Source organism: Peromyscus californicus, unplaced genomic scaffold, assembly GCF_007827085.1.
Source record: "Peromyscus californicus insignis strain IS unplaced genomic scaffold, ASM782708v3 Scaffold_22__1_contigs__length_63687245, whole genome shotgun sequence".
NCBI classification, from domain to species: Eukaryota; Metazoa; Chordata; class Mammalia; order Rodentia; family Cricetidae; genus Peromyscus; species Peromyscus californicus.
Window position 1 is genome coordinate 18,181,611 of NW_026294525.1, and position 20,165 is coordinate 18,201,775.

General features: G+C 43.0%; 1 pseudogene; it reads left to right on the plus strand.

Moving 5' to 3' along the window:
* The first annotated feature begins 9,206 nt into the window (after window positions 1–9,206).
* Window positions 9,207–9,351, plus strand: LOC128118793 (uncharacterized; annotated as a pseudogene).
* Window positions 9,352–20,165: the final 10,814 nt, after the last annotated feature.

Genomic DNA, 20,165 nt, shown 5'->3' on the forward strand with positions numbered 1-20,165 from the left:
GGTCTAAGATTTCGTATTTCTAAATCACAAAATGAAACTCTGTGTGCCTGTGTCCAAGTGTGTATATATGTATATATATGTGCTGCATGGGTAGAAGCTAGAGGTTGATAATTAATGTCTTTTTCAATCATTCTCTACCATATCTTTTAGACTAGATCTCTCACTGAGCCAGGAGCCAGAGGTTTCATGTAGACTCTCAGCCCAACAAGCCATGAAGATCTGCCCATCTCCATTTCCAAGCATTGGGATTACAGATCCACACAACCGAACTTGGGGATCGAACTCAGTTCTTCATGATTTAGCAGCAAGCACTTTCTCCACTGAGCCATCTCCCCAGCTGAGAAACGTTTCCATAGCAAGCAAACACCAAACCCATACAACATCCAAAAGAAACATCAAAACTCCCAAACAGACCAAATAAAATTCAAACCCAGAATCGCGCTCAGCTTCCACAAAAGAATGCTGGGGCTTCTGAAGGCTTCATCTTTGCACCTGGCTCCAGGGTTCCTGTTTCTGCAGATGGACCCTTTAAGATACTCAGAGGGGATGAGCGAGCTGGGCCCCGAGGTGTGGTGCTTGCTCTCCAGCCAGTGGTATCACTGTTCTCATTCAAGGCGCATGTTGATGTTACATCAGTGCACCCCTCACCTTCTCACTCAGTTCTGTGTCAGTTGCTGAACTTTTGGTGACTATGGAACCACTCAGGATCACACTGTACCAACAGGCAAGATGAGGTGAAGTGAACAGACAAGTGCCTGTGTTTTTAGGATCGGAGGACATGAACCCTGATTCCTTGTGTGGGTACTGGTGCTACATACCCAGACTCTTGTCTCTACGTGCCTGACACTAACCACTACCCTGCCATTCCCCTTCAGCTGCTTTCACTCAGTCATTCAGTGCTTCCTGTTGGATCCCTCTAGTGCCAGCAGCCAGTTCACTGTAGCTGTCCCCACCCAGGGAGCCTGTCATCGCCTTCATCCTCAGCTAGACCCTGGGCTCTGTCGCATCTTGCAGAACCTTGTTTGGCCCAGAAAGACATCCTCTTAGGAATCTTGCTTTTCAATTTCCCATTGTGCTCTGGGTGCATGTTTGTTTAACGAGTGTGTAAACCTATTCTGTCATCTTTTAGAGTTTATGGGAAGGCAGACAGAATACTTGTGCTCCAGGGCATTTTATTAGATGGTTATCTGTAAGTCATATTATTGTTCTTGGGACCTGGACAGAATGGGGGAGCATTCCAACTTTAAACATTTACAAAATCAGGGAAAAATAAGATCTGCTACTCTGTTTAATAGCTTTCAAGTGATAGACAATAAGAAAGCCACCAAATCAGAATCAGTCTTCCTTTTCCTGAGAGTGATTGAAAGGGAATATAAAAAGATGTCAGTCTGACAGACAGACGGCATCTGTTTCAGATTTGCAACCAGAAAACAAGGCCAGTGTGTAGCTCCTGGTGTGACATTGCAAAGCTTCTATATATTCCAAGAGATCTCACTGGAACAACTTATTTTATTTCACAATCATCCTCTGGTCTCCCACATCCACAGTAACTGCCACACCTGATGGGAGCCAGCCAAGGGCAGAGATGGAGTTTATAGCTCTAGGCTTTCCTTTTCTAAACACTTAAAAATATGTAGAACCATTTTTTTTTTAAACCTGGGAGACTTGTAAATCCTGGTTGCTCTAGGATGAGGAGGCAATTGGTAAGAGCAGAGTGCATCATGGATGGCAAATACTGAATACTCTTAAGCACTGTCTGGCATCTCTTCCTCTGATCATCTCCCCTCTGATGTTCTCACCTCCCACATCTCCACATTATTGTTAGTTATTGCTGCCTTGACTCTGTCTGCTGGCCTCAGGCATTCTTGCATTTTCTTGCTGTTTCTATGAGCCTCATCCCATTAAAATTTATCTTTTATATTTCCAGACACCAATAAAAAGAGAGATTCCATGTCCAAGCACATACTGGGTTTAATATTTGAGAACCTGCTTTATGTACATCTATCTCAGAATTCTTTTCATTTAAGCAGATGACTTCAGAGACATATTGTCTTGCTGTACCACAGTGCATGTAGAAGCAGGAATTTAGACAGTGCATCGAGACTACATGACTCCATCTCAAGCCACATTGCAGAGAAGACTATCAACCCTATGCACGATGAGATTAAGCTTTGATCTTCAAAAGAAAAAGTTCACGTTGTACTACAGTCAAATCATTAATTATTTAAATGCCATTGTTTGATGTTATTTTTGTTAGTCATCCTCTTTTATCATTCAATTATCATTATTCAGGTAATTTTAAAAATTAAAATATCTTCATTATTAAGAGTACAAGCTTCTGATATGAAACATTTCCAGTGTTTCTTCACAAAGCAATATATACATTTATTAGAAAATTTCCACATTATGCTAATAAAAGTCTCAGCTTTCAAAAAGCAATATTGTCTCCCTTCATTTTCCAAAACTGATTAGTTTAGAAGCTACCAACAATGGCAGGTTACCTTAACGTGGGAGGGCTGTGAGAGAATGGGCTTCATCTCCTACCTGGCCACCAGTCAGTACCGTGCTGTGGAGAGTAATAGCATGTCTCTGGGTTTCTGACATTTTGAATTCACTCTGGGATTTTTGAAGCTTTTCAAATCACACATCCTCCCAAGAACGGTATGAAAAGATTTATAGGAAGTTACATAGCACTCACTGTAGCATCATGGTTAACTGAGCCTGTTCTGGCTAATCTTTGGCTTCTGCTCTTCACCACTTCCGGTTTCCACAACCTTGAAAGTCACCAAGGTGCTCTCAGCTTCAATGTGTTACCTGTCCGGGTTTGGGGGTGTGGAGAGATAATCTACACTCTGGAGCCATTGCCAATTTGAATCTATATGAAAGGACTTAATTTAGTATCCAGCACTTACCAACTCTTCAACAAACAATGGACTGAAAAATTAATGGGGCTACAAATACCCTGTATTTAATACAATGATCTCTAGTAGTGTTTAATGTTATGTCCATGTTTACCAAGCAAACATTTAAAAGGCTTACATTTTTTTTTCTTTTGGGGAAGAAAATAAGGGGTCATGTGTGGCAATTCCTCTATTGAATAATTTGGGGTATCTTTGGTTGCTAGATACCCCTCTCTGAAACTGGTGATATTCACAGCATGATTAAAAACTCAAATTAAGTCCTAAAGTAAGATTTTAATTAACTCCATTTATCTCAGTGTTTCTGAAATTTCTGTGTCTTAGTCAATGGTCTACTGCTGTGAAGAGATGCCATGATCATGAGAACTCTTATAAGAGAAAACATTTAATCGGGGCTGGCTTACAATTCAGAGGTTTTGTTCATTGTCATCATGGTGGGAAGCATGGTGGCATGCAGGCAGACATGGTGCTGGAGAAGTAGCCCAGAGTTCTACATCCAGATTGGCAGGCAGCAGGAAGAGAAAGACACTGGGCCTGACTTGAGCATTTGAAACCCCAAAGCCCACCCCCAGTGACACATTTCCTACAACAAGGCCACACCTACTCCAACAAGGCCACACCTCCTAATTGTGCCTCTCCCTGGTGACCAAGCATTCACATCTTTGAGCCTATGGGGCCTACTGCACTGGCTCTGTTTTCATTTCTCATGATTTTTTTTTGTTTTGTTTTTTTGAGACAGCGTTTCCTCTTTGTAGCAGTCCTGACTGTCCTGGAACTTGCTTTGTAGACTGGGCTGGCCTCAGACTCAGAGATCCCCCTGCCTCTGTCTCCAGAGTGCTGGGATCATAAGGTGTGAGCCACCACCACTGGGCCTCATGATTTTTTTTTTAAATGTGCTTCATTCCCCCTCATTTTTCCCCCCATTTCTCCTTCTGCAGTCTATTTTCCCTTCAAATTTCATTAATTCATCTAAGAATTGGTGTCCCTGGATGCACTTTGGGAAATGACCATGTGGTTTGTATTCCTTTTTCATGTTTAAATATCATTCTTCTATTAGGAGTTGTTTCCCTAATTATTCAGTCATTGTATGTAGTGGGCATCAGCATTGCTAGAATTTCCAAATACTCACGAAAATAGCTGTGCAAGATGGATGAACTTGGTGATATATCTTGCCTAAGCTGATGGGGTCTAAAACACAGCCAGCCAAATTAGCTACAGACTGAACACCAACTACTGTGCTTATCATGGAAGTGCCAAGACGCCTTGTAGGACCACAGTCTCTACACTCACATGACAAGAACACAACAGGATGCCATGAAGTCCATTCTTTCATAGAGACAGAGGTGACTGTCACCCTTTAATCATTTCATTAAAGCCTTTAACAGAGAGTATTTAGAAACTTAAAGAGCCCCAGAAGCGATGCACCAGAGGCCATTATTCCTGCCAGAGAATGTTAGCTGTGGAAATTTGCCTAACACACGGCAGGTTAGGATACCTCCTGATACCAAATACCCATTGCTGGGACTGATATCTATGCAACACTCAGACAGTCTCGGATTCTTTCTCTTTTAGGCAACCCAGAACATCCATGCAACTTGACCGCTTCCTTCTTGTCTTCTTTTCTTGACAAACATGGAATTTTGGCCCCACTGACACTAATTATTACCAGAAACTCGGACTACAGAGGCAAGAAATGAAAAAAAAATCAAGTGAGAAATAAAACTTCATTAAAAAAAAAACCAAACTCATGGGAAACTAAAACATAAGAACCAAACACAGCTCAGTAATGAAGAGAAAGTTGGCTCTGGGCTAAAAGTGCTAAATTTCTTTCCAAAACATGAATGCTTCAGTGTTTACAGAAATTAACATACACATTTTATGGGAAAAGACCTTGACTCAGAAAAGTACATCAGAAAATTTCTCAAATATAAGCAATATGCCTGCAAACAATGCCACACTTTAACTTAGGAAAACAACGGGGTGAAAGGTCTTGACTCCAGCAATTCTGAATAAACCACAAGGATAGCTAGCTGATTTCTGCAGATGCTTACGTGTTGCGGGTAATTTCAGGGCTGTTTCTCCCCCCCAATCAATGACTTCTGCAGCTAGCATTTTCACATCTAAAATGTACATTAAGGCAGAAACACCACTTTCATTTTTTTTTTTAAACCAGTTGCTTAATGGGATTTTGTTCCACCAAAAAGGCACACAAATAAAAACCAGTATTTGAAGCGGCTCACACTGCATCATAGCTGTAAACAACAAACCACGGCAAAGGTCTTTTGTATAACATATTGCAAGTTGCCAGCTGTTTTTCTGATCCACAGAGCAAAGTCCATGCTGAGAGATGGCTACCCAGGAGGCAGGGGCTCTTTCTGATTTGATCCACCGGCTTGCTCCCGGTGGATCAGATGGTATCTCGGCTCAGAAATCAGTATTGCTATCACATCCTCCCTCATCTGTCGTCTCATGGGACAAGAGCTGCAAGGAATATGGGGGGAAATTGTTCCCGTTAGGGGACAGCTAGATTTATTTCTGTTCTTTAAAAAAAAAAGCCACAATATACAATGGGAATATTAAAATGCCTAACAAGAAAAAGTATCCATCCCGTTCTGTCCAAATACTAAGAAAGTCAACAGGATAATATATGATTTCTGCTTTCCAGCCTTATTTGTAACCTGTCTTGGGGCTGAGCTCCCTGAGTGCTTCTAGGGATGTGGAAGAGACAAATTTTCTCAACAGCTCTCTCTCTGAGACACCTCCGAGTGGCTGCCATTGCTGCCTCTGTGTCCAGGAACTGTGAGTTCACAAGGATCCTTTTCAACGTGGGGAATCAGATTCATGGACTCCTCCATGTTTTTATTTATTCTCCAATTACTTTAAATTGAAAGACCGCAACCATTTTGGGGAAAGCAATTTCAATTTTGAACTCATTTTCCAAGCCCTGAATAAAGTGCTTTCACTTACCGGAAAGCTGCATCCCCCTCCTGAGAGGTCATTAGCCCTCTGCCCTTTGGTTTCTTCACATGAACAGCAGGACACTGACTTCCAGAAAGAGTTTGTGAAGCTCACCGATGCAAAACGGCCTTGCTGAAGCCTGGGCTCACAGTAAAAGCTTGGGCTCCAATCTCAAATCACTTCACCCATCTGTCCATCTACCCAGCCACCCATCCATCCATCCATCCATCCATCCATCCATCCATCCATCCATCCATTCATCCATCCATCCATCCATCCATCCATCCATTAATCCATCCAAATACTTATTTCATATCTGTTAAAGTATAGCCAGAAACAAATGGAAAAGCCCCCCCTCCATATTATTTCAACATTTACCACGTAGGATAGAGGTTAGATAATTTATATGTTATATTATCCAAACAACACTGTGATTTGCTGGTAATCACTCCTGTTATTTTTTATTTAAAGGTTTAATAATGTTGAGCTTTTCTCAGAGTATATTCTGAGTTGTGAACATATTCAGAGGCATTATCTTCAGTTTAAGTGCATAAAATATATTTCCCAAAGCAAACATGACGCTTGTCCTCTAAGACACAGCCTGCCAGATGCTCTTAAACAGCAGAGTATCCTAACATGGGAAAAACCATAAATATATTTGATACATTATAATACTGAACATAGTGCTGGAAGTACAGAAAAAGATGTTTGCGTGATAAATTGCTAACCAAGGATTTCATTCAGTAAAAAAGTAAAAGCAATCCTGTGGGTCTTGGACCACAATGAAAGGTAATACTAGATGCAAAGCCTGATTAGTAACAATGAGTTCAAGAGACACAGTGGCATGAGCCACTTGGGAATAACAGGTCTTTAGAAGCTTTTAAGATTTTCACAACAGACGACATCTTGTAGGTTCCTTTCAATCCTGACTCAACCCTCATCCTTCTCTTTCTTGGGCTGGTTTTTCAAGTGAGCAGGTTGCAGTATAATGTATCTTGACATCATTACCTGGAATAACAGCTCGGTTCAATTGTTATGCAAGCAATGTGACTTTGTAAACGATGGCTGTGTGTAGGGAGGCTGCTGAGCAAGGAGGAAAATTCGAGCCACGTCCACTCCCTGCTGCCAGCGGCTTAATCTGAAATAACATCTGTGAAGGAACATGTGACACTCTGATCCAACAATGCATTTGGTGGGCAAAGTATCTATAATGAAAATTTTAGTACAAGGGAATCAGGAAGTAGAAGGGCCTATTTCTGACCAGTGAGGCCTTCACTACCACATCTCTGTGTCTACATCCTCACTACCACATCTCTGTGTCCACACCCTCACCACCACATCTGTGTCCACATCCTCACTACCACATCTCTGTGTCCACATCCTCACCACCACATCTCTGTGTCCACATCCTCACCACCACATCTCTGTGTCCACACCCTCACCACCACATCTCTGTGTCCACACTTTAACCACCACATCTCTGTGTCCACACCCTCACCACCACATCTCTGTGTCCACACCCTCACCACCACATCTCCATGTCCACATCCTCACCACCAGATCTCTATCAGCTCTTTCAGAAAGGGGAGTTGGGGAATCTGCATTTCACACTGTTTCTCCAAATCAGGATTCCAATCTCAGGGCTATTTCGCTCCCATGCATGCAAAATTACTTAAACACATTTATGGCCTCAAGAAAACTCACAAAATGTTCACCGCTGTGTAACCTTGACTTAGACGAGCACTTAATTCAAGAAGGTGTTTTGTAATCAGCGCCTGTGAATACACATGAGGCATAATCTTTTGTTTTTTTTTTCTTTCTTAAGATTAGCAAGTGGTATCAAAATCTGTATTTAAAGGGGATTGCAGATCGTGAGAATTGGTGGTGCTGAGAGACAGAACACTGAAGAAAAAATGTCAGAGGGAGACACCCTGGGAAACATCTGATGCACAAATCCATAGCATGCCTGTGTCTGCTTTTATGCATTTTCTTAGGATAAAAAATACAGAAAAAACCCTTTGTGTGTGTATGTGTGTGTGTGTGTGTGTTCACACATGTGTGTATGTTTGTGTATATATGTCTGTGTCTGTATGTGTCCATGTGTGTGTGAGTCTGTGTGTGTGTGAGAGTCTATGTGTGTGTGTGAGAGAGAGAGTCTATGTGTGTGTGTGTGTGTGTGTGAGAGAGAGAGAGAGAGAGTCTATATGTGTGTGTGTGTGTGTGTGTGTGTGTGTGTGTGTGTGTGTGTGTGTGTGTGTGCATACTGTACATATTCAGGCAACTATATTCATTTCAATGCAAAGGTGCAGGGGAATTCCTTGGAAGCTTCATGTTTCCTCCATTCCTCAGCAGGTGCTGCCAAGATGCCTTCAGGCTTGATACTGTGTCTATTATCAGCAACCACTCCCTGTATATTAAGAAGATGCTGGCTGCCTAACTGTTGGAGGAGGTTGCATTAGTGACAGCATTATGGAAGCTCCCATTTTCATACTTATCACAGCATAAGGTTTCAGAGCACCTGGTGCAAAGTGGGTACTCAGTACAAATGATGATCATTTTGGAAGAGAAAAAGACAGCAAATGGATCCTAATGCACAGTGCTTTGTGTAGCAGCCGTCACAGGATCTATACCCAAAATGCCATAGGAGCATTGCTTAATTGTGTAGTGTCTCAGGAGGGCGATACAATAGTCATCGGCTCAATAAGTGGGGATTTGTTTAACTCTTTGAGAAATATCCTCAGATCCTGTTTCAGAGATTGAAGGCGAGTGAGTGATTAATAGATACCATAGTGATATGTATCAATCTTAATTATAACAGGTAAAAAGTAGAGGATAGTGATAGAGGGTTTACAGGTCATCATGTACCTTTGGTTCACATCCTATGTTTCAGAATCAGGAATATGAGGATCATAAACCGTGTGTCCAGGAGGAAATAAAGACGCGTCTAATCAATAGCTCGTCAGTCTCGGGCAGTGGGACATCAGTCATCCCAATGTCTGTGCAGTTCATGGCTGTGGCCCTCTTTCAGCCCTGAACCTCTCCAGACGCTATTGTCTCCTTCATCCCCAGCTCATGGCATCTTTATGGAGTCATGGCCCTGGAGGAACCTAAGAGCTACTCAGCAGCATCCTGGTCCATCACCCCAGTTCCTATTTACTCCTATCTACTTCACTTTCCTCTCTAGGTCAGCTAAGCCTTCCCTGGATCAGTTTCCTGCATCTAGATCTCCACTATAATTTCCATTTCCTGATCATGTGCCTAAATTCACACACGAATTCCTATTTCGTTCCCACGTCCTCTGGAGGTAAAGTCTGATTAGAAAACGGAACTATCGCTTCTCGGCCTTTTGGCTAAGATCAAGTGTAGTATCTGTTCTTATCAGTTTAATATCTGATACGTCCTCTATCCGAGGACAACATATTAAATGACTTTTTGGACCTGGTATTGCAGTGCCTCCGGGAACGGTGCACCCCCTTGGGGGATAAAAAAAAAAAAAAAAGAAAACGGAACTATCAAGAAACAGAAAGCATGTTCAAAGTGAGTTATGTAAGTTCATCACACAGACTATAGACAAAGGTCTATGGAAAATATAAGAAACAGTGGAAGGACCAGGCCAGGAGAAACCACTGGGAGGCTGCTTTGCAGAAGAGGGAGGGCTGCATCTAGCTCATAGTCACCTCATGCCTTCGCTCATCTTCCACTTTTGACTGCCTGCTGTAGAGGGGTGGTTTGATCTTGCTGTAGAGCACAGAGGAGGGTAAAGAAGTCTGAAGAACATGTCTGAAGGAAGAAACAGAGGCCAGTCTCTTTTGTGTCTATGTCTCAACACCACCAGAGCCTCAAGCTATAACCCCGTCCCCATGGTTAGCTCACCATCATCAACTGCCAGATAGTGGGACAGACTTCTGTGAGCTCCTGAGGACTTTCAACAGGTGCTTCCAGATGCCCTTGCCCCAAGGCCACCTAGCCTGGGACTCCTGTTCCCTGGGAAGAAAAAGATTCCTTCAAGAAGCCAAATGAAGTGCAGTGTGTTGCAGAGTTCTGGGCTCTGGGCTTAGAAGACGTGAAGTTCATGGGACACTTCGAGCTGCTTGACCTTGGTCAGTTGATACTCACCGACCAAGCATCAACTTTATAGGAGATCCTCACCTATAAAGCAGGGCTAGTAACAGTCTGAGTCCCAATTGGATAGGGGCATTGTGAGACTCAGTTGAGGATGTCTGAGCGGAAGCAATGTAAAGACTTTATCATATTATACAAAACTAGAGAGGTAACATGTGAGGTTTGAGGATGCAGTGGCTGCTATGACAACAGAATCTGGCATAGAGGCAACAAGTTCTTGAAAGATACAGAGCATTTTTTTCTTGACTTTATAAAGAGAAAGTCACAGATTTTTTTTTTTTACTGCCACGGTAGCATTTCTGTTTACATAAACCCTGGTAGGAGGCACTGTATATTTTCCAGCATGCATTCGTTTACCATTCCTAAAGGTTCTTGTCTAAACAGCTACATCACGCAGCAAAACTGGAGTGTTATGGAAAGGGGTATTTAATGGAAATATCCCAGTCTATAGGATGTGTCATAATTACCAATGGAAAATCTATGCTCAAAGATGCCATGTGACTTTTCCTAAGCCCCTATGATACCCATGGGTTAGAAGCTACTGCACTCAATGTTTTATCATGTCACACTAGTTCTCTCCAGGAGGAGAAAGATTTTGAGACCCATCTTATGGATCTGCTGATAGCGGAAGACATGGATAGTGACAACATTGCTCCCTCTAGTTAGAAGGTCACCCACGTGGCTACTGTTGAGTTGGGAGACTTGAATGACAGCAGAGAAGGGAGATCGGAAGTCTCTGCCGCAGGCGCTTCTTTCCTTATGTGTTGAGAGATGACAAAGAGCATCGGGACCTTCAAGTTAAAGCCCTTCTGAAACTGGAGAACACAGTGGCAAAGGCATCTTCTACAAAAGCAAAGTACCTTCAAACCATCCTCTTGCTCTGTTGCAAAGTGTCCAGCATCTCCAGCAAGCAAGCAAGCAAGCGAGGACCTGTTTGATGATTGTGTCCATTACTTGCCGACCCATGACTGATAGAACACTATATTCATCCTCAATCTAGTTTTATTGAGATGACTGATGCTTTTGAAAGCATGGATGACTCTATTAGGAAAGTTTTTCCCCAGACCGTCAATGGTCTTAGTCTCTGTGATGATTACTGTTTTCTTATTGTCAATGTGATAGGATTCAGAACCATCACAGAGAATAAAAACCCTCTAGGCATGTCTTTGGGAGAGTCTCTAGATTAGGTTAATTGAGATGGAGGCTGCCTAAATGTGGGCAGGCCCACTCCATGGGTAGGAGGTCTCAGAGTGAATGAAAAGGAGAACTCAAGCTGAGCATCAGCATTCATCTGTCTTTGCTTCCTGACTGTGGATGCCGTGTGACCAACTGTCCCACACTTCTGCTGGCACAGCTTCCCTGCCATATGCACTATAACCTCTAACACTAAAAAAGTAATATTTTTCTCCAGGAATTTATGAGAATAGTGTATATTAGAGGGAAGAGAGAAAGAGGGAAGATGGGCTGAAGTAAAGAAAAAAAGGAAGAAATGAAGGACGGAAGGAGAGAACTGAGTGAGTCAGAGAAGGAAGGACTGAGGGAGGAAGGGAGATGGGGAGGCATGGCCTGATCCAGGCCATAGGATTGTGCCTAAAGGTGCACACCTGTGTTCTAACAAATACCAAGGATGGTCTAATAAGCCCAGAGATGTGCGTAGCAAAGTGGATCATGTGTGATGCTCTGCAATTTGCCAGTTGCCTTTTTCAGGAAGCAACAGAGGCATAGGATGCAGGAGAAAATACTGCAGGTCTGTGATCTATCTCTGGTGCCCTCACAACGTGTTTATAGGCCCTTGATGGATGAGAGCCAAATCCTGACATCGTTACCTGGACAACATGGCAAAGGTTAAAGTGTCACACCTAATGTAGCTTTGAGGTTTTATAAGGTGGAGATGTTGGGGACACATTGCTTAACAATCACTTTTTGATTTAAAGATCCATGCAGTTTGCTCAGGGCCCTGGCTGGGTCTCTGGCAACAAGAGATGCTGCAGTAAAACATGGGCAGTGACAGATGGTTATTAGCAGAAGGAAACCTCCTAAAGGGCCCAGCAAGTTCTGAAGATCCAAAACTGGACCCAGAGTCAGTGAATTTCAGAAGTTTAGAGGCTTCCATCACTGGAGGGCAATGGGAAGTAATGAAAAAAACCATCTGGGAGCAAAGGTTAGAAGCTGCAGGCTGTTCTTTTGCTAATTTATTAAACAGTCTCTAATTAGGAATCAGTCTGGGTATAATACACACAGGCATGGTTCAGTCGATATTGTATACAGGAATTCTGTAACAGAGGAGAGGAGAGGAGAGGAGAGAAATGAAACATGGAAGGAAGGAAAGAAGCAAGGGGGTGGGTGAGAGAGGGTAATGTGGGGAGGGAGGAAGGAAGAGGAATAGGAGGGAAGGGAGGGGTAGAGGTGTTGAAACAGGGTACAGGAAGGAAAGTAGGGGAAAGAGAGGAGAATGCAGAGAAGGGAAAGTGGGAGAAAAGAATAGGAAGCCCCCACTCTATTCCCGCGAGACCACAGTCTCTCGCCGGGGAAAGTACAGGTGCCCGTGAGAGTGTTTGCATTATATTTCACCATCAGGTCAAGCTCTAGTTTTTCCGAAATGAAATATTTTCTCAGTCACTGGTTTCTTGGACATTTTCTAGGCAAATAATGTTGACAGTTTTTAATTTTTAAAACGAACTCTAATTAAGAATTTCTAAAAAGGCCACAAGGGGGTTCCTAAGTGATCCCCCATTGCTTATTATCCTAAAGCAAGAGAGAGCAGAGCATCAGGGAGCACATTCTCACTCCAAAATGCTTCCAAATGTTCGTGTGTGTGTGTGTGTGTGTGTGTGTGTGTGTGTGTGTGTAACATACAGTATTTCCTTTAATTTCAATTTAAGAATTAATTCTAAGGAGAAGACTATAGGAGCAATTAGAAATGGACATAAATCGTTCTTGAAATAAAATGCTTAGCCCAGGAATAAGATGAGCATCCAGCCTTGTCCCATTAATTTACTTTCTCACCACGGGAAGGCAGGCAGCATCTTTTAATCCTGTGGTGATTAAGTAAAAAGAAAAAAAAGACCCTCAGAGTGTAGAAGACTGTCCAATGGCAGTCTATCTGCAAAAACATCAAGGAGAGGAGGCAGCATGTCCATGGCGTGACCCCTGGAATTGGATAGTTGTGCAGAGAGGCAAAACACATTACCCAAAGACAGGCTAATGGAGGCATCCCAGGACACAGCTAACAAGCCACATGGATGAGGATGGTTGTCATCTTGTCCTTTGTTTTTCAGGGAATGGAAAAGAGGTTGGGTTGTAACTTCAGTTTTTAAACAACTATAATAGAAATACCAATGCAGTGGGAAAAAAGCATACAAGAATATGTAATGAGCATTGCTATTGGATAATTAAGGCCAAGGGTAAACAGACAATAAATATAATGCCACCTGTTTTTAGTTACAGTATTATGGCCTGTGAGTTGAATACGCTTGCTCCAGACATTACTATTACTCTTTAAAAATACAATTTATTGAGGGCAAAGTTTTCAGAGGAAACTCTGTAACTTAAGATGTTTTCTTAATGGTATTCATTCTAGTTAGCCAAGAATGCTCGTAGTTTGGTCATCAGCCAGACAGTCTTGAAGGGATGAGTCTGTCTAAGGAAGGGTTTCACACATCTAAAACTCTAGAGACCACCGAGGGAGTCTTGTGAAAAAATGAATACACACACTGTTCTGCCTTCTGGGTATTTTTAGGCCTCCCCTGGCTTAGACCACATTGCTCCAGATCTTCCTAAGGCACCTAAGAAGGGCAGCTCTGAGAAGCCCAGGCTCCCAGGGCAATCATGAGCAGCCACACAACTTCCAACAGATGGGGGGGCACTTTTTGGTATAGTTATGAAGGTATTTCTGAGCACGACAGGGAAAGCTGACTGGCCAGTACCGAAAAGAAACGCTGTGGAGAGTCATAGAAAGTTGTAAAAGCATCATGGCCCTTCTTGTCCTTCCTGTATTTTCCCTTTAAAACCAGACCAAAGAGCAAGAAATAGCCATATACTCAGGTCAGAATCTGAGTGCTGATATGGACTACAGACTTGCGATCACAATTCCTTGAACTTGAAAGTGAAGCTGTTCTTTGAAAAACAAGATGAGGTGCATGCCTTTGAAACCCATGGGAAGCTCATTTTAACACAATGGGATGTACAGAGCACCATAGAGATGTGTCAAAGTCTGGCAGTGGAGTTAAATTATGAAATACTGACTGCATTGGCAGTCATTTAAAAAAAATCGTAGCAGGGATGTGAAGACTTGGGGACATGTCCACATCAGTTCCATCCCTCCTGTCTCATAGAGCTGTCTAAGCAAAGTGTCCCAAACACACCACGACAGCAATGGGGAGGAACACATTTGTGTTTTCCCACAATGTCAGTGTTTACTGAGTAACAATAACTTGACAAGGTACAGCAGTGGCAATGGATCCCAGCATGGAGGTGCTCTGGCCCAGATAATGGACATTGCAGACTTTCACGGGGACAGAAGTGACCACCTTCTCTGAAATAAAGGTTTGCCTCTGATCCATCCACGGCCTTTAACCCACAGTGTAGACAGGTGAAGTGTCCAAAAGAAGGGCCCTAAAGTTACAGACAACCAGCTTGGGAAACAGCCATTGTTGGAAAAATGGACACCCCAGGGCACAATCCTTCACTTACCTCACAGTCCTTTCAAGGGCTTCTTAAGAAATACAATCAAAATACCATGCTCCTCCTCAGCTTAACTGAATTACATCCTTTATTGCCCAGTGGCCTAGGCAATAAATGTTACTGAAAGGACTAATTTAAGATCTGAATTTATTTTAATTAGTCTTTGTAATACTGCAGCAGATGCAAGTCTGATTACAGGCAACCTGTACTTGCTAAGAATCTCAATGAAGCCTCAAATTGTTTAGATTGCTAGACAAGACAAATTCTTAAATAAGAGGAGAAAGAGGGAAGTAAAAGGGGGGCCGGGGAGAAGGAAGTGGGCCTGCTGGCTGATGGTCAAGTTCTCCACGCACGCAGGTGCAGTCATGTGGGCGGGGCCACATGTGGGATTAATAACGGATAGCTGTGGTTAACTCTGGTGGAAGAGTCGATAATCTGCCCTGGAACCCACACCCTGATCCTGGGCGGTGGAGTAATGAGTCCCCCTGGAATGAAATCTCTGGCCTTCTTTGTTGTAAGTATTGATCTACTATAGGGTCCTGATGTGATTTAGATGAGGGAGGAAGAGATAATGGCATTGATTATTCTATTTAGGAAGCCGACTAAGACAGAACTCAGTTTCAATACAGGAATAGAAAACAAAACAAATCCCAACCACTCAATCATTCCTTGTCTTTGTAGTCCAAGGCGACACGAGGTGGCCATGGCGACATCTTGATAAATCTGGAGATTTGGATTTCAGGGACATATCGGTACAACCTAGGACTTGCTTTTGGTGTTTGGCTTTTTTAATGATCATGTATCTGAATTGGAAAACAAAGCCCTGACTTGGGTTCCAGAGATGTGAGCTGTAACGCTCTCCCAAGGGAGCTCACCTTTGCCAAGGAACATCACTCTGCCCAACCTACTTAGCTATAGATTTATTTAATGCAAATTTGGATTCTATAAGTTAATCATCTTACTCAGTTTTGGGGAAGCTATGACAAAATACCATAGGCTGGGTGACTTACAGAGCACAGTTGTCTTTCAGCTTTAGAAGCCAGGGAGTCCAAGATGAAGTTTCCCAGGACAGCGTATTACTTAATTTTTTTCTTTGCTATGATAAAACACCCAGCAAAGACAACTGAAGCAAGGAAGGGTTTATTTTTGGCCTATGAGGGTACATTACATCACAGTTGGGAAGGCATGGTGGTAGATGTGAGGCATCTGGTCAAGTTGTATTCTTAATCAGGAAACAAATGCTGGTGCTCAGCTCACTTTCTCCCCCCCCCCTTTTTTTGTTCAGCCTGGGGAATAGTGCTACCACATTTAGGGTAGGTCCTCTCACCTTAATTGACCCCATATAGAAAATCCATCACAGGCATGCCCAAAGCCTTGTCTCCTCAGCGATTTTAGATACTGTCAAGTTGCCAATCAATGTTAACCACCGACAATCAGCTTGCTTCCTGGTTTCTACATGGATGGTTTTATCTTCTTATGTAAAGGGGAGAGGAGAGAATGGAAGGCAGGAGTATAAAAGCATGAACCCTTTTTATCCGTAACTACTCTATTGTGGTTAGAGTTTCAATATGTGACATATACTCTCTCTCTCTCTCTCTCTCTCTCTCTCTCTCTCTCTCTCTCACACACACACACACACACGCACACACACACACGCACACACACACACACACACACACAGTAATGAGAGGCACAGAAACAGCCCAACACAACAATGAAGTTTAGCAGCACATTTGATACCAGTCCCTTTCATTCCGTGGTTCTCAAATAGGGATGGGGATGCTGGAAGAGAGGTGGGTGAGGATGGAGAATTTTCCCCATGAGGGGCAGTATTTAGAAACATGTTGGATTATTATAAAGGTTGAGGGTAGCACTGATTGTAGCTGGAGAGTTTTCTCTCTGGGTCCCGCCAAGCCCCGGCAGTCCGACAGCCCACTTTTAAAATAAACACACAGATGCTTATATTATTTAAACTGTTTGGTTCAGTCTTCTACCTATCTAGTTCTTAAATCTTAAATTAATTCATTTCGATAAATCTATACCTTGCCACGTGGCTCATGGCTTACCGGCATCTTCACATGCTGCTTGTCATGGCGGTGGCTGGCAGTGTCTCCCTCCACCTTCCTGTTCTCTCAATTCTCCCTTCTGTTAGTCCCACCTATACTTCCTGCCTGGCTACTGGCCAATCAGTGTTTTATTTATTGACCAATCAGAGCAACACATTTGACATACAGACCATCCCACAGCAACTGATACTTGCAGGGATCTACGGAAAGAGACCACAGAGGCTGTTCATTGTTGTACAGTGTATGGAGTAGCCTGCCACCAGGAAGAATGACACAGTCCAAAAGGTGGCAGGGTGGAGAAACAGGGTCACTGAGAACTCACTGGAAATTGTCCATTGGAAACTGCTTAACGTCCAATGGGAAAGCAGGGGTGGGAAGCAGAGTGGTACTACTTTGTGCATGGGTCTCCCCAAACTCCCACGAATCTGTTCTAAGTGCAGTCACTCACTGTTGAGCACCACTTGTATACCTCAGCAACCGTCTTTTGTGGAGAAACATACTAGGTGGACTAATGGACTGGATCCCCATTTACAGTTCTTGGCTTGAACAACACCGAGCAATGGAGTGCTGTGGGATTTGGACATCCTCCCTATGATCAACAGAGAACAGGAGGCAGAGAAGAGGAATGACGTCATGACGTTCTAGAACCCAGAGCTGGGAGAACCATTTCTTACCTTCTGCTAAGGTCAGAGCTACTACTGTGTAGTAGATACAAAAACTATGAGCCAGGCTCTTCAGAAGGACCAGCCTGACACAGGCGAGCTGTTTGAGACTGAAAAAAGGACTGCAGTTCTGAACGTCAGTCTCTTTAGCTTATTTTTAGGGGACACAGGATACAGTCCAAGACCCCAGTGAATGTCTGGAACTGTATGTTGTACTGAACCTTATGTAGACACTGCTTTCCCCCTGTGTATACACATCTTTGAAAAAGTCAGACTTATAAATTAGGTACTTTAAGAGATTAATGATAACAACTGGCAAAAGAGAAGGGTGATCATAACAATATACTATGAAGAGTTATTTAAAACATGAATTGTTTACTGCTAGAATTTTCCATTTCCTATTTTCAGATTGTGGTTGACTGTGGGTAACTGAAACCAGTGGAAAGTAAGGCTGATAAGGTAGGGACTGCTGTATCTTCTTTTGAGAGTTACAGAGACTGTGTAATGCACTGCAATTATTGCAGTCTATCATTAGCTATTTTTCAGATAAGAAAACCACAAGCTGAACAAGACACATTGAGAGTCATGTGCCTCAGGCTGGAGAGTGGCTCAGTGGGGAAAGCACTTGGTGTGTTAAGTGTGAGGACTTCAATTTGCATCCTCAGTACTGACATAAATGCAGGACTACATGGTAGCCGCTGGGCACAGTTATGAGACCCCCCTCCACAGCAAGAAGGCTAGCTAGACTAGTGAAATCAGTCAGCTCTGGGTTCAGGTAAGAGATCCTGTTTCAACATAGAAGGTAGAGAACAATTGAAGAAGATACCTGATGTCAACCTCTGACCTCGATATGCACACATATGTATGTACACCTTCTCATACACACATGCATATAGACATGCATACATACATACATATACACCACACAAACTTATACACACAAAATACTAAAACAAAAGTCATTGTCTCCCAAGTCAAATGGCAAGTCTGGAAAAAGCAGAACTAAACTGAAATCTGGTTCACTGTCTCTGCTTCCTCCATAGACAGGCAGGCTGGACATTTCTTTCTTTCAATCCTTCCTATGATCTCTTCTGCATTAGCATTGGATATGTATCAGCACCTGGCAAGTGCTGGGTCCTTGTCTCAGCACCAGAGATATAAACAAGAATAAAATGAAAGCTATCCTAGAGAGGTTTACATAAAGGGTGAAGGGGATACAGGCTGGGTATACTTCAATGAACCAGGCAAAGTGAGATATGATATAACCTTTGACCTGGGCTTTGACTCATGATGGGTAGAGTAGGAAAGGAAGGTCTAAGGACGATGCATGAATACATCAGAGAAGTCTAAAAGCTTCCCAAGGCTTCTGGAATCTAGGGAGAAGGGGAAGGAAAGGAGAGAATGATGGGTATTTACTTAGCTGATTGTCTTAGGGTTTTTTATTGCTGTGAAGAGACACCATAACCATGGCAACTCTTATAAAGAAGACACTTAATTGGAGGCTTGTTTACAGTTTCAGAGGTTCAGTCCATTATCATCATGGTGGGGAGCATGGTAGCGTACAGGCAGACGTGGTGCTGGAGGTGAGAGTGTTGCATATTGTAGGTAACAGGAAGTCGACTGTTACACTGAGTGAAGCTTGAGGAAAAGACCTCAAAGCCCGCCCCCACAGTGACACACTTCCTCCAACAAGGTCACACCTCCTAATGGTGCCACTCCCTTTGGAAGCCATTTTCTTTTAAGCCACCATACTGATGTTACCCATCCTGCCCTTTACGAGTGGGAATGCTGTGCTCTGACTTTTATGACACGGCATTCCTGAGTACTCATACTAACGTTCCTTGATGAAACTCACAGTTGCTGAGTTCTTACTATATACCAAGAACTGTGCCAAGAACTGTGCATGAAGCAGCTCATGCATTTAACAAGCGTATACAAAACAGCAAGTGTTTGTTGATTGTAAAGAACTAGGTTGGGGGTGGTGTCAGTGACTTGCCAGAACCTGCATTATATATACTCAATGGCAAAGCTCTTGCAAAAACAGAGGTCACTGGGCTCTGTGTGCAAACACTCTCATAAATAACAGTCCAGTGTATGTCTTACATCATCCCCTTTCCTCCTTATAACTACCTCATCCCTTTAGATGATCCATTTTCTGTAGTCTAGACTACCTGCCACTCTTATCACCTGTAGTTTGGTGGTAGGGAAGTACAGGCTACAGATGTAAGCACCAAGTACAGACCGGAGACAGGAGAAACACAGGTGCCATTGAATGAAGAGTCTTAATTATGGAATTTGTTTTTACTGTTGTGTTGCCTTTAAAATATATTGACAGGAGTAAAATGGTGATGGGCATCAAAGAGCCATACACTGTAGTTTTAAAATGAGTGATGGTTACAGTCTTGGTATCTGGGAGAGTTAATCTGGAAAGGCCAGAGTTCTCTCTCATCTACATTGAGAGTTTTTTCCACAAGTTCAGGTCATAAGTACAGTTCTAAGGTATTCTCATTAGTACATGTACCCCAGGCAGGAGTTGCCTGGATGAAATCTCTGTGAAATGCTGAGCTTTGCTTGCTTGGGATGGAGAAGCATTATTTTAGTGTTGCCTCCTGTGGCTTGGTAAGAACAGCTTCAAGCTCTCTGGTGCCTGTTGAGGCCCATGGCCTTCGGGTGGGCCCTTGTATCTTACAACTGATTCTTCTAGAGGGGGCTCTACATAAGCTTTCTTCCTTTCAAGAGAGAAACATGGAACAACA